This window comes from Meleagris gallopavo, chromosome 3 (assembly GCF_000146605.3).
Source record: "Meleagris gallopavo isolate NT-WF06-2002-E0010 breed Aviagen turkey brand Nicholas breeding stock chromosome 3, Turkey_5.1, whole genome shotgun sequence".
Classification (NCBI taxonomy): domain Eukaryota; kingdom Metazoa; phylum Chordata; class Aves; order Galliformes; family Phasianidae; genus Meleagris; species Meleagris gallopavo.
In genome coordinates this window covers 58,284,674-58,291,990 of record NC_015013.2, presented here as the reverse complement: position 1 = coordinate 58,291,990, position 7,317 = coordinate 58,284,674, and positions in this window count along the sequence as shown.

The window sequence follows — 7,317 nt, the reverse complement described above, 5'->3', positions numbered from 1 at the left end:
GTTCTCGGCGCACCGCAACCGCCGGGGGAGGGAGTGGTGACAAAGGAGCCGCAGGCTGCTGACAGTCGGGGAAGCAACAGTACAGCCCGTCATCGAGAGCTCAGTGCGGGCTTTCACCTGGTGGCATGGTGTTCACTGATGTTATTTCACACATCACCTCTTTCGAGAGAAACTCTGGGATAGCACAGCCTCCTGCGGCATTTACAGCAGCCACGGAAAGGGTAACCTTCATGCATTGTAGATGGACTGTCTTAATGAACATGGCAGCCTGGGTTTGTAAGAGAAGTTTGTCTGGGTCAGACTACTGGTACACCTAGCGCAGGGCACTAATAACGGCCATTGAGAATGTCTAGTGAAGAATATGAAAACAGGATAAGCTCTCCCAGCCTCTCTCCCAAACACTTTTAAGCTCAAGGACTTCCACCATCAATGCTGTGTCTGTGTTTCTAGGACAATTTTCTTATCCTTGAGCCCTCTCAATCTCTCCTAGAACAGCTCCACATTTCTAAATCACTTTTCCAAGATATCGTTTGACAAGGAGCTCGACAGGTCTTCTGCTTACTGTTAAAGCAATCAGCCTTTTTGTTACAGGGATCTGTGAGCTTTGGTTAGTCCTGTAGAAATTACAAAAGACAACTTCTTTCAGTTGGTTCTGAAAATTTATTTCTGTATCAGCCTCTTACGAGCTATGCTAGGAAGTTGTACTTGAAAGACTTTAATGCCCTTAGTAAATGAAATTAACATTCCACTGTCCATATAAACACAGTTAGACCAATCAAAGATAACTGTGAAATGCATTTCTTCTTCCTCTGCTTCTTCTGTATACAATTCATGGAAAGCAGCGACTTAAGACAGCTCACTCTTGGTGTCTTTGCTTTGGACAAATCTCCTGTGTGAGTTACTGAAGGATCCCACACAGTGAAAAACATGGATCAACCTCTTCATAAGAAATGACTAAGTGGAGTAGAATTCTTCAATATGGAAAAAAGAGAAAATGAGTAACGTGGTAAAAACGTTGTTTTCATCATTTAATAAGGGTGAACAGCATGAGGAAGATAAATTTTCCTATTCAAAGAATGGGAAAAAGGAAAGCTACTATATCTAGCTTTGAATCCAATTGAAGGACATAATTTTCACAAAATGCTTAGTGAATTTGTAGAATTCATTTCCACAGAAATTTAGGCTTGAAAAAAGTGTTGAACATATCCTTAGAAGAAAAACCCATTACAGGTTGTTTAACATGAACTTCTATCTCAGTAAATCCCTGCTACACAAATATTCAGAGGCTGGGCTAGCATTCAGAAAAGCTTATGTCCTTGCCCTGCTCTTATTCCTTGCCTTAGTCTTCCCCTGCTGATCACTGCTGGCACTAGTCTAGATGGACCTTTGATCTGACCCTGTAGTGGCTTGTCTTGGATTCTAATGGACAAAGGAGGCTTTGAGACTGTGAAAGTGGCAGGGGCATTGTCAGCTTTGTGTTGCCTTGAAAGAGGAAAAGCCAGTGGTTTTGTTCTATTTGAAAGAGTGTGCTTCCAGTCAGAATTACTTGCTTTTTCAGGGAAAATCCACAATATTAATGACCAAAGGCAAAAATAATTTGTTGAGAATATCTCTTTTGCCCTTAGAATGAACTGTGTGACCAATCATTGATTTAATCCTGAGCATGTTTAAAACTGGCGTACGAGGCATTTGCATCCTGTGACTCAAACACATTGACTGCAAGAGGTGAAGCAGCAACTCAAAGGCAGAGATCTCAAAACTCCCACAATAGCATTTGTCCCGACACTTGAGGAGAGACCATTTCTAGCCCCAGGGAAGTTAGTAGTCAGTTAGTAAATAGTCTCATTAGATCATTATTTTCTGCATAGACATCAGTTTGGAAACAAAAGAATTTGCTCAGTTTCCATACTCCTGTTGCAAGATTCCACCTTTGAACATATGATAAAGATTAGTGTACTAGCTAGTGTATCTATGGAGTACTTCCCTGGGAATTGTTAATAAAATTAAGTGGAATGAGCATGACTCCATAAACCAACTGCCTTAGGCAGTCAAATGTATTGGCTCTTAAGTGTCAAATTTGATGTCTGTGTAATATTTGGGGATTTAATATTTTCATTTGGTTTGTTAGTTGAAGGTTTATTTTTCTCTCTTAGTATTGATGTTAGGTGACCAGATTCTGGCGATCCACTGGATGACTGACATGTAGCAGAAAGCTATGGTAGAAGCAAGTTTCTAAGCGTATTACTGCAGGGCCTCGTATCGATCCCGCAGCAAATATTCTCAGATTCCTTTTTCATCACTTCTTCATTGCTTTCTCATTACCTTCATTCTGCAAAGGCTACTCTGTACTTGAGAGCATGCTTAAGATCTCAGTTCTTTGCGCGGTCTCCATCATAGAACTTCAACTGAAATTACATCCCCTTGAACAAGTATGTTGAAGGTAGAAAGTATTCGGTTTCATGAAGTTTTCTTAGACATAAGGATCTCCATTTCTGAAGTGCATAGATTGGACCTGCATCTTGCCCTCATTTTCAGAGTTGAATATGCAGAGCAAAGGAAAGAAAAATGCACCAATAATGATAGTTTGGCACTGAAGGCATTAGAAATGACTGAATACCCAGAAGAAATAGATCAATTTACACGGGGGAGGATATTTTATTCAGCCTCTTCAGAGAGTGAAACAGTACTTTGATATTAAATTTATTCTAGCCTGGTCTTCCCTGTCATCACAGATATCGATTCTCTGTTTTAATGAAGAGCAGTGAAATAACAAACTTTGAAAGGAAATGTATGTTTTCAGCACTACTGAAAAGTATCTGTGAACATTAACTGAAAAGGAAACTGTGGTAGAGTTAGAGTTGCTCCATGCTGTAGGTGAGATAGATCGTTTCTACTGGATCTACTCTGTATACAGCAAAATGTTTTGTATTTCTATATTAAATGGAAAAATTTATATATTCAGTATCTTATAGGGTTAGTGTTTGTGAATATTGGGGAAGGAGAAGTGATCTTCGATATAATTCAGTATAATTCAGTATCTAGTATATATAATATATCTAGTATAATTTATACTTCCAGTATTATTTCTCCAGTATTTAAAATATTTTTCCAATCACGTGAATGAGGAGTTTAAGAAATAATGCAATAAACAACATCCCTGTATCTTTAAATTTTCTTCTATGAAGAATTTGCTGCAAGTTTCTAAAATTAAGTCAATTTTAATAATTAATTAGGAGCTCATTCTTTTACCCTAATCTACAATTACCATCTGGTTTTATTTCCTTTGAAAGTAACTGCACTGAAGGCCCCAGTAGGTTAAAAAATAATAATGCTAAAACTGCTTAGACCCAATAAATCATTATTCTTAAGGGAGAAGTAATTCTTATATCACAGTTCAGAAGGATTCATATTATAAGTCCTCCCAGATTTCCTGAACCTTTGAAATGTTTAAAAATGCATACCCAGAAATGCAGAACATATGCAAATGGATTGTTACTATGATTTATTTAATAAGGAGGGTCCAGGTTTTGCCTTTTTTACATCTGATGGAGAAAATTTACTCTTTTGCAGTTCACATGCAATTGCCCTATCTAGATAGCGTAGGAACATGGCCTTCAGTGCATGGAGGGGGGAAGCAGAAATGTTCCCAACTTCATGGAATTCTGGGAGCTGACCAACAGATCCAGCACATGGAGGCCAGCAGCAGAAATCAACTAAAGCCAAGATCTCAGAACTGCAACCCTGAATTTACCTCCATCAGCTATCACCTGTGGTCTAAATCCCACAGCAGACTTATTTTTGGGTTGTAAAGTTCCTGGTGTAGGTCCAGGCCGAGCAGCTTGGTAGTAAAGATCAAACAGCAAACTACGAGCAAAGCTCATAGGGAGGCAAGAGATCCATGAAGAAGATGAGCCCAGCAAGAACAAGAAAAAAATCGTGCGAAGTGCCTGGCTGCTTCCTGGTGCTTTTCTATGCTGGGATCATTTTGTAGATAAACGCTTCAGTTTCAATCCTAACATACTGGTCTCAGATATGATTTTCTAAATCCTTGATTTATGTATGCAGTTTGTTTATTGTTAATTCTCCTGTGTGTTAAATGCAGGATTCTGTAACTTAGCAAGGTCTGTTGTGTGTTTTCCTCAAGCTACAACATGTTTCTACGCATCCGTCCAAAATGACTTTAACTGTTGAGCTCAAAGTGCAAGACAATATCTGCTGAAGTGATTAAAAATAAAAAAAAAGGACTTAAAGGATGGGAGTTTGACTGGCGTATTTAAAGATGAGAGGTGTGTTTAATAAGATACTATCATCTGATTACTTAGTTTGTTATGTGATGATTTATTTCTGGAATGAATGATGTACATAAACATAAGCAGCTTTGGATGGGAATAACATAAATCAGAAACAGTAATAATGACTGTGAGCTGTTGTATGTGTAAACAAGCATATGTGCAATATAAATTCAATTATCTGAATGTCACTGAGGATATGGAAGAATTTCACATTTGTGACTCTGTATGACTGCAGAGATTGTTGGAAATCAAAACAGATGGAGGACATGATCTTGTTCTGGGTAGCTGAGGTCTATCTGTTGAAAACTTAAATATGTGAATGTATATGCATGTATATACAAAAATAGAGACAAGCACGATGGCTATAATCTTCAACAGCTATAAATCAGCAACTCCAATGACTTTGGGGAAGGTGTACTAGTTTACACCAGCCAGCACGGGGGTAAGTGTGTGTATGTAAAACAGCTATTACACCTGTCAGCTGTCAGACATCGTACATTACCAATTCATACGAGAAAGTAAGAGATGTAACAACCTGCTAAAACTGCTCCACAGTACAGTTTTGTCCCTCCTGGGATGCAGCACTGGAATCAGGGTCTAAACAACATCAACATCATCTTGCAAACACAGGGTTTGCTTTAATGTCATCGGGGAGTCCCAGCACAATCCACCTGGAATATATATCAAGCAGAGGGGAATACAGCAATCATGTACTTTTTAACAGGCGGGAGGCTTTTCGGTTGTCATAGCTGGTGAGCCACTAGGGAGGAGAGGCTGCTGCCATCCTGATTCCCAATATATGCTGATTCAGTCATTAAAATGTGCATTCATCTTCCTTTTCCCAAGACCTAGCTGTGCACAGCAGGTTTAACTAAATTGCCAATAAAAAAGCCTCTTAAATCATCTGTAGCCCTGACTGGCAGCCTCACAAGCAGATGCAGGAACCGATCCTAAGGCAAATGGAATCTGTTCAGCAGCAGCTTTGCACTTCTGTGTGTACCAGCTAGATTTTTGTTTTTTGTTTTTGTTTTTTTTTAAATCATTAATGAGCAAATACACTGAAGCTAGATGGAGGATGGGCAAGGGAAAAGGGAGAAAAACAGTTGGGAAGGAGAAGGTGAAACCAGTGGGAAATTCTCATTATCTCCTCTGAGCCTATAGCCTCTCTGCTGTAGGATAAAAGGAACCCTTCCCTTAAGTGTCCCTAGCTTCAGGGCAGGGAAAACAGTTAATCAGCTTGTTCTCATGCAGCACGAACCTGCAGGAGGGCGGGCTGGAGAAGTGCCAAGAGCTGTCACTTCACACGTCCTGAGAAATCCTTCCCCTTTGGCTGAGATTTTAATGGCTTTGGGATGTGTGTGCATGTGTGTGTGTGTGTGTGTGTGTGTGTGTGTGTGTGTGAGAAAATGTCACTCTTCCGTGTCCCACATACACTATTGCAAATATCTACATTTCCTTATGTGTACACATAAAAGGTGGCTTCGGTAATTGTTTGCATTAGTGTTAAAAAGGAGGATGGATTCTGGCAGTCAGCCTTTCTGTCAGATACTGTTGGCATCTCTGCCACAGCTGCCACATTACCTCTGGAGAGGCACTAAGTCCACGAAATTCTTTAACTAGGTGTCCAAATTCAGTTATTGCTTAGCTAACTGGGTAGACCCTGCCTTGCTTCCCCCTTAGAGAAAGATTATAATTCAAGATTTTAGAAATAGCCATTAAATTGAATTGGCTCTCTCCATACATTGATGTCTCACTGCAGAGCAGTCTTGCTGAGTCCTTCCACTGAACGCTATGAGCCACCAACCTGTATCACCATTCAGGAAATGTCAAAAACTGCACGGGTGAATAACCAGATGACTGAGTGGCTCTACATAGGCACTTCTGTGGCACAGAGTTGCTGTCTCTCGTGCTCTTCCTGGATTATTTTTTTTTCCTATTGAACTGCAGTATAATGGGAAGAGATGGCAAGTATTTACATGTCCCAGATTTTAGTGAAAACAGTGTGTTTCTCAGCATCTCTGAAAAGCTACAAACAAATATGGAACATGAGTATCAATAGCTGGGCACGTAGGACTCAAAATATATTTAAAAACAAATCTCTCCTTGAAATCCAAACTAATCTCCATAATTATGTATGGCTGTGAGAGCTGGAAAACATTAAAAATTTAAAAAGGAATTCGATGTCTTCAAAAAGAACTGCTCAGGGAGTTCAGATAGAGCTAGCTAGCAAAGAGTTACAAATTGCCAGCTGGTAATTTGTCTCTAGCAGACTCTAATTTGTCTCTAGCAGACTCAAAAGGCAGACAAACGCTTTAGCTCCAAAAAAGGGCTCCATTCTAAAGCACAGAGAGGGAGACAACAGGTAGGATATATGTGTGCAGAAGAGTCCTCATGAAGAACAATTGTCAGTGTAATTGGTATCCAAGTGATGAAAGCATGAATAGTAGACAGCATTTAGTGGGAAAATTATTTTGCCTCTTTTGCACCATCTTTGGTGTGAAAAGACTTGTCTGTATTTGGAGAAAGTATTTGTAATGACCTACTCATTTTGATGACTATTTTCCTGGCATACCCAGGTCTGAGGTCAGACAAATCTCAAAATACAATGGCAGATCACTGTAAAGGATGCAGAAACTACAAAAGAAAAAAGAAGCATCCTTCAGTATTTCATTTTATTTTCTACAGTTGCACAGTTCTGTGCCAGGTTTTCTTTAAAAAAAGAAGCCACTGACACCCATAACTTAAACTGAATAGGTATTTTTCTATATAGAATTGAAACTTGTTAAAAATAGCATGTTCCCTAGTGAGCAATTGATTTAAACCAAGAACTCTGTGTCTGGCTGTTACAGAACAAATCAGGGGCTGAGGACTTTCTGTGAGTCCATTTGTGAAAGAATGTACATAGAGCATTCTAAAGAATTTGAACTCCATCTTCCAGCAAGATTGTTTTCCTCTATAATTTTACAACTAAATCTTTTCAGATAAAGCTTTTTTTAATCTCCAGCAAAAAAATTCTTTTTCTTTT